This window comes from Prosopis cineraria, unplaced genomic scaffold, assembly GCF_029017545.1.
Source record: "Prosopis cineraria cultivar Desert tree isolate PC_DT_omini unplaced genomic scaffold, ASM2901754v1 PC1952, whole genome shotgun sequence".
Taxonomy (NCBI): domain Eukaryota; kingdom Viridiplantae; phylum Streptophyta; class Magnoliopsida; order Fabales; family Fabaceae; genus Prosopis; species Prosopis cineraria.
This window is the reverse complement of record NW_026557277.1, coordinates 5,533-12,708: the sequence shown is the minus strand read 5'-3', so window position 1 is coordinate 12,708 and position 7,176 is coordinate 5,533. Positions and strand designations below refer to the sequence as shown.

The window sequence follows — 7,176 nt, the reverse complement described above, 5'->3', positions numbered from 1 at the left end:
TTGGATCAAACCAGTTTTTTAGTTTTGCAAACAAACATGATATATCCAGAGTCATAAACAGGAAATCCCACTGAACGAGTAATCTGAGAACTTCGTTTTATAATAGTAAAAGAACCTCAAATTGGGAGTCAGATTTTTGAGGAGCTTGAGGCGGCTGAAACGAAGAAGTTGGAACCCTAGCACTGTACAGAAACAATGCGCTGGCAGGTTTTTTTATGCGCAACGCCGCCAATACCGGCGTTTAGGGGAAACGCCGGCACAAACGCCGCCAGTTCACCCCGACTGCCTAAAAATTGGCGGGGCAATGATCTATCAGGTACGTTTCCTCCCTCTTTCCTCTCATTTTCAATTTTCTACTTTTTTATATTTTTCCTTTTATGTTTATAATTTTTCGTAAAAATATTTGGAGGCTGCTGAAATATTCTACCAGTAATATTTGACAAGGGAGCTCTTCCGTCCTGGTTAGTAATTTTTTTATTTTACATTTATGTTTTATTTTAATAATTTTTTAGTATATGTAATTAATTATTTTATTATAATTTTAAATTTTTAGAATATGCGTGTGTTCAAAATTAATGAATGAAGTTAGAGAAATTAGTTAATGTGTATGTCATTTATTTTTGTTTGTTGATATTAAATTTTTGTATTTCATGTGATTTAATTTTATTGTGCTGTGATATTAAATTAGGGGAACTTTTTTTTTTCAATGATGCATGGATCATGAATTAACATGTCTCGAACCACTGAAATATATTTAAATAGACTAGAAACATTTTTAAATTTTATAATGTCACATAGAGATGAAGTTGATGTTACTTTTTGTACATGTCCAAAATGTAATTTTAAAAGATAACATGAGGAATGATGTACGTGAATACTTAGTGTTAAAACAAATTTGTTGAGTCTTACAAAAAAAAAAAAACAAATTTCTTGAGATTATACATTTTGGTCAATGCATGCATGGAGAGACATGAAATGATGGATGAAATTAGTTATGTCTTAATAACTTTAGAAGCAAGAATTGAGATGTTACATTTAGTGTATCAAGAAATCTTATCATTAATACAGTTTGTGATGCATTTAGAGGGTCAGAAGAAACAACAATTTCTTAAGAAGTAAATGGTTATGATTGATTATTTTTTAATCAAATGGACGAAGAAACTACAATTTTTAATGTGGGAGAAGTTTCAAACACTAATTGCAGTATAGTCATGCGCTTAAAACTTCCAGACTTGTATGACATGGGAATGGAGATGCTAATTCCAATTATTATATCGAATCTTTCAAACCAAAATGTTTGGAAATAATATTTTTCAATAATTTGAACTTGCCGAAGTCTCATATTTTTATTTTAGCTTTGGTTGTTTCAATTTCTTTATGCTTAAATATTTTGCATGCTTTAATTTTGGAGGATCCCAGAGGATGAGAAAATCCGACAGTAGTCATTATGGTAAAGGCAAGACCATCATGCAAGGTAATGAAGATAATTTTTGTATTCACCTAAATGGGATTGATTTTAATATGAATGGTGAAGGTGCAAAGTTTTTAGACAATATGCCAAACTGTGATCAATTTATGAACTCAATCTTGTCTCCAGAGGTAGAGAGACACGATGGTCAGGGGCAGGAGACAAAGGGGAAAAATTTAGAACCTGCACCAGATGAAGAGTATGCACGACAGCAGCTTCAAAACCACAATCAACGCCAAGGTTGCGATGTTCAGGTTGAAGGTGTGTTTCTTGAATGAGGTGATATTGACTTTTGTATGTTTAAATTAAATTTTATTTAATAGTTATATATTCTTATAAAGTATACATTTGTTTTTTGTAGATCGATTTGGAAACAGAAAATTGCGTCATTTGTATGGGAAGGAGAATTCATTTTGATAGAGCGTAATGAATATGGCCATCCAGATAATGAATCAAGCGGATTGTTGGGATGTTTCATTGCAACTATTGCAAAAAATCCTAGGATATGTTCTATTGGATTTGATCGGTGGTCAAAGTTTCCAAAAAGAAAGAAGGATGAAGTTTTTAAAAATATCCTTAAGGTTATCAATTTAATTTTGTGAATACTCATATTGCTTTATAATATTTTAATACTAACAATAATTAAATATTTTTTGTATGGCCTCATTTTTCACTCTTAGATGAGGTTGAAAAATGGTGCCTAAAAAAGATGGGATATGGTTGGAGACAAGGAAGATTGGACCTGTGGAGTTTATATCAAGATGGAACTAAGACAAGGCGGCAACTGCTAGCAGATCCTCCAAAGAACATCCCAATCGAGGATTGGGAAAAATTAGTGGATTATTTTTTAAATCCCAAAGTAAGGTAATAAAACTCATTATTTTAATTATTAATTTTTAAAACATTTTTAACATAATTATTTGTTAAATTTTCTAGGAGACAGCAAAATCCAACAAGAAGCATAAAGCACATCAGGTTATTTTCTACCCCGGAAGATCAGAAATGAATACCAGAAAAAATAAGGAGCTGGTTAGTTATATTTATATCAATTCATACAAGTTAATTATAAATCATGAGTTGGGTTTGAAATAACAAACTCATTTTCATATTCACAGGGAAAAGCCAACCAAAAAATATTAAATTGTATTGAGTTATTTTTGGTAACACACGCGTAAAGATGTCATATTAAATTTAACTATCATGGCAATAATTTCATCTTCATTATCAAATTACTAAACTTTAAATGCTAACACATTGTAGGATAAAATGTGTGAGAACCAATCTCAAGTGGGCTCATGTGATGAAGAAGCAGCGGATAACATGTCATATGAAATATTTACACAAATTGTGGGCTCAAGGTGAACGTGTTTGTGGTTTGGGCATAGGTCCTACCTCATTTATAATGACTAGTTCTGCTTCTCGAGTTTCTGGATCAAATTCTGCTACAAGATATGCCCCAAATGTGAGGATGGCGCAATTGGAACAGGAGAACTTGCGCAACAGAGAAATGATTGCGAGAATGCAACAAAGGAAAGACCAAATGCAAAGTCAAATTGACCAGTTGTGGAATTATATCAAGCAAACAGGTGGTCAACCATCTAATCTGTTCCACGGTGATCATGGGCGATGAGTATCTTGTGTGTTGCTATGAGGAAGAGGATGTTTTTTGTATGATTTGAAGACTCTCATTTAAACTTTGTGTGGCTATTATTATTGCTTTTGTGAACTTAATTTACTCTGTGTTAAACACTTTGTTTAACATTATGTGTGTTCTAAACTAATGTGCCTTTGTGTGGTTTTTAAAATCTTTATTTCACTTTAATATCATAATATGCATTTTTTTGAATAAATGATTATTTAGTTTTTAAAAATTTAGAAATAATTTATTTGCTTTACAATCAACAAAATTTAAATAATTGAATATATTGACATTTGTATTATTTTTCCAAAACTATAAGTAAATCTAACTACAAAATTACACAAGGTTAACCATGGAGGTCCCAAAAAAAAAAAAATACATATGAATACTTCCCTCATTCCCTTTTAGTCTCCTTTTAGCAGAAGTTTCTCCTCAACTAGTAGCTCTCCCCTTCATTCATTCAATATCTATGGTGTTTCTTCTCCAAATTTTGTTTCCCTTCTACTCAACTGCTCTTCATTCTCTTCTCTTTCCTATCTTAAACATTAAATATTACTTAAATAAGACTTATCCTTTCCTATCTTTGTTTTTTTGATATTGTTTCTATTCACTACCAAGTCATTGATCTTCTATTTTAGTTTAGATATTTGAATATCTCAACTAAAATTATTAAATAGATAGATATAAAAATAAATTATATTAATATGATTAATATATTGTAAAAAAAAAAGATTACCTTATAACCGCTTGCTTTGTGTCATTAATATTATCAATATAAAGAACTTTCAATCTTGAATAAGGATTGCAAATATTGATATAACTAATATAATTAATATGAGAATAATTATATTAATATAAGAATAAATTAATATATTAAATGTGTATTTTTTAAAAATAATATTTTATATATATAACATTTGGGGTGTGAGGGGATAGGACATTACAATGATAATCTCATATTCCGTCTTCTCCTGAACCTTTCCTCTTTCGTCTCATAAAATTCCATCCCACTTTTTTAGGTTGAAAAAAAATCTATCCTAATAAAAACCAAACTAATCAGATTAGAACAAGATCGAATACCCTAAATTATATTGCCAAACCATCATTTTTTTATTGAACTAAACATGTTTTCCATGTGCAAACTCTAGGAATGATTGGAATGGCCTATGTGGGCCAAATAAAATAAAAAATAAAAAAAAAGGCCGTTTTCTTTTATATGCAGATTGGAATTTGGAAACTACTAGATATGGCTCTTGTCTCCAGATGTAAAAACATTTCAACATATTTCTTTTGGGTAAATTAAGAAGTTGTTATCTGGCCAAAATAAAATTTGGAGGTCGCTCACATAGTCATCAGGTGTTCTCAAAATGTTTGTGCAAATTCTCATTTGATGTTAACTTAAGTGATATAGGCAGGGTGAAATGTGGGTAGTGTTTTACCATTTTATATCATGAATGAAGTCAGAGAGATTGCATTTTAAAAATGAATTAAAGAGTAAAACTGTTTTTTTTTTCCTGAGGAATGCCTATTATTCTTTAAAAAAAAACAAATTTGTCCCAAAATTTTTAAAAAGAAACAATTTCACTATATTATTAACATGATCGTTTATTTGACAGTTACTTGGACTTCTTTCAGTGATTTGACATTTTAAAAAATTAGAAAAAATTACATATAACTTATATAGAGTAAACTTATTTATAAATAAATTTTATAAAATTTTAAAATTATAACTAAATCTTTTGAAACTTATGTATAATTTAAAATTGAGATAAAAAAATAATAATATTCTTAATATTCATATTAAACATATATATATTATATAAGTTAAATAATTTAAAATTACTTCATCAAAATTTATAACTATAACTTTTACTTTTTATAATTATAATTTATATATTTAATAATTAAACTGATCAATTTAACTATTGAATATGTAAAGTTACAATTATAAAAAATTTAAATTATAATTATAAATTATTAATAAAATAATTATAAATAATTAATATTAAATTTTATTAATAACACATGATTATTAAATTATTAAATATATGAAATTATAGTTATAAAAAGTTAAAATTATAATTATAAATTTTTAATGAAATAATTATAAATTAATTATTTAATTAATGTAATATATATTTAATAAAATTATTATTATTTTTATAACTTAATTTTAAATTACACATAAAATTTAAAAAATTTAATTGTAATTTTAAAATTTTACAGGATTTATTGATAAATAAGTTTATTTTATAGGACCATACATGATTTTTTAAAAAATTATAAAAAAACAAATCTAAAAATTACCGTTCTGCACAAGTTCGCCGGAAAACGGAAAAACAAATCACCGGCGAAGAAGGTAAAACAAGGAAATCGTGGCGGCGGCGCTTGTGGAGAAGGAGGGAGCGACGGTGAAACAGAAGGAACGAGAAGGTTGCTGGTTGAAGACGGTGAGCTTGTAGCGAGCTCGAATCAGGTGGGCGCACATGGACTGCCCCATGACGCCGGTTCCGATCCATCCCACACGGGAGTTTGATGGGCTTGGCGGCAGCGGCGGAGGAGGGTCAAGAGGGAGGAGGAGGGATTGGATGTCTGAGAGCGAGAGAGAGGATAGGAGCGCCTACTTCGCGAACGTCTTCTTTCCGTCAACCGTTGTCCTTCGATCTCAACTTCCCACCGTTGGATGTCGCGAACGTGGTGGGTGAAGATCTTCACTGTACCGCTCTCTGTATCTGGTCTCGAATCAAAGAGACATACCTGGAAATATAAATCTTCAGCCACTCTCTCACACGCAAGACAAGCATCTTCAACGGGTGAAGATCTTCACTGTACCGCGCCCTGTCTCATTTTAATTCTTGCCTTGCTGTATGTGTATGTAAATACTACTAGTTAAGAAAGTTAGAACCAGCTGTTCCTCAGATTGCTTTTTATCTCTTGCAGTTCCTGGAAATAGATTCCATTTCTGGTTTGGTTCCATTTTTTCCTTTGATAATCGAACTTGTGCTCTGGTTTGCTCCGAGAATGAATGGAGAGAGGGTATTTTCTTCTGATAATTTTTTAGAACATGCCAGGAGGCTTACGTGAGAAAGGAAGTCAAAGCTAATGGTGAGACAAACTATTACGCCAATGGCAGCTTGAAATTTTTCCCTTTTTAGAGTTCAAGAATAAATTTGTTTTGAAAGAAGAAGAAGAAGAAGAAGAAGCTTTATAATAACAGACGTTTTTTTAAAAAAATTTCAAAATATTTTTACCCTTTAATCATCTAAAAATAAATGTTTAACTGTCAGTATAGGTTAATTCAATTTATAAGAATCTTGCCCTTATCGTGTAAGGATGTGGATTTAATTCCAGTTTTCATATGAGAATATTATTCATAGATAATTTGTAAGTGCGCTTATACAGATGCTTCTTGAATTATAAGGTCTATTCCGATCTTAAATAGCTTTGAGACCAAAACACTTAAGCTCCTGGTTGAATTTTAAACTGATCGTTTTAAATATACGGTTGAATTGAGTCCAGAAGAGCAATTAATGCTTCTCGGTTAGCGCTATATGCCACAGAGATCTTCAAACATAAGCTGGAAGGCGGAAGCAGATGATCAATTTGGTGAACAAGGCACACATACGTGAGGAGGATGTTGTAAATTATAAACACTGAACAGGTCCTATCAAATATCAGGTTGTGTATCTTTGGGCACTTGCTGAATGCTGATACAAAGGCAAAGGCAGAGTAGCTGCTTGTTAATGCAGTGCTCGCATCTGGGAAAATTTTATAGCTCTTCAATGAAAGTAGTCACGTGAAGGGATAAGTTATCAATTAGTTATGTATTATTATTTGATTTCGTAATTAGAATTTGGGATTTTATTATTATTGAGATTATTACAATTAATTATCAATAATTTTCAGGAGAAATTTTTTAATGCCGATGGAGTGCTTAAATGCTAATCCTCTAATCCAATCATTTTTATATTTTAAATTGAAACTTTGCACATATCATAGGATCAAAAAGTCAACGTTTCCCTACACGCGCACATTCACACTCAGAAGGTAATTAAGAAGCTTGGATAGC

General features: G+C 30.7%; 1 long non-coding RNA gene across 1 annotated transcript; it reads left to right on the top strand.

Annotated features, from left to right (window-relative positions):
* Window positions 1-329: 329 nt before the first annotated feature.
* On the top strand, window positions 330-3,199 carry LOC129301195 (uncharacterized). Its single transcript, XR_008590926.1, has 7 exons — window positions 330-461; window positions 1,412-1,474; window positions 1,598-1,729; window positions 1,830-2,049; window positions 2,149-2,332; window positions 2,405-2,497; window positions 2,729-3,199. It is a non-coding gene; the product is annotated as an uncharacterized LOC129301195 (long non-coding RNA).
* The last annotated feature ends 3,977 nt before the right edge of the window (window positions 3,200-7,176 follow it).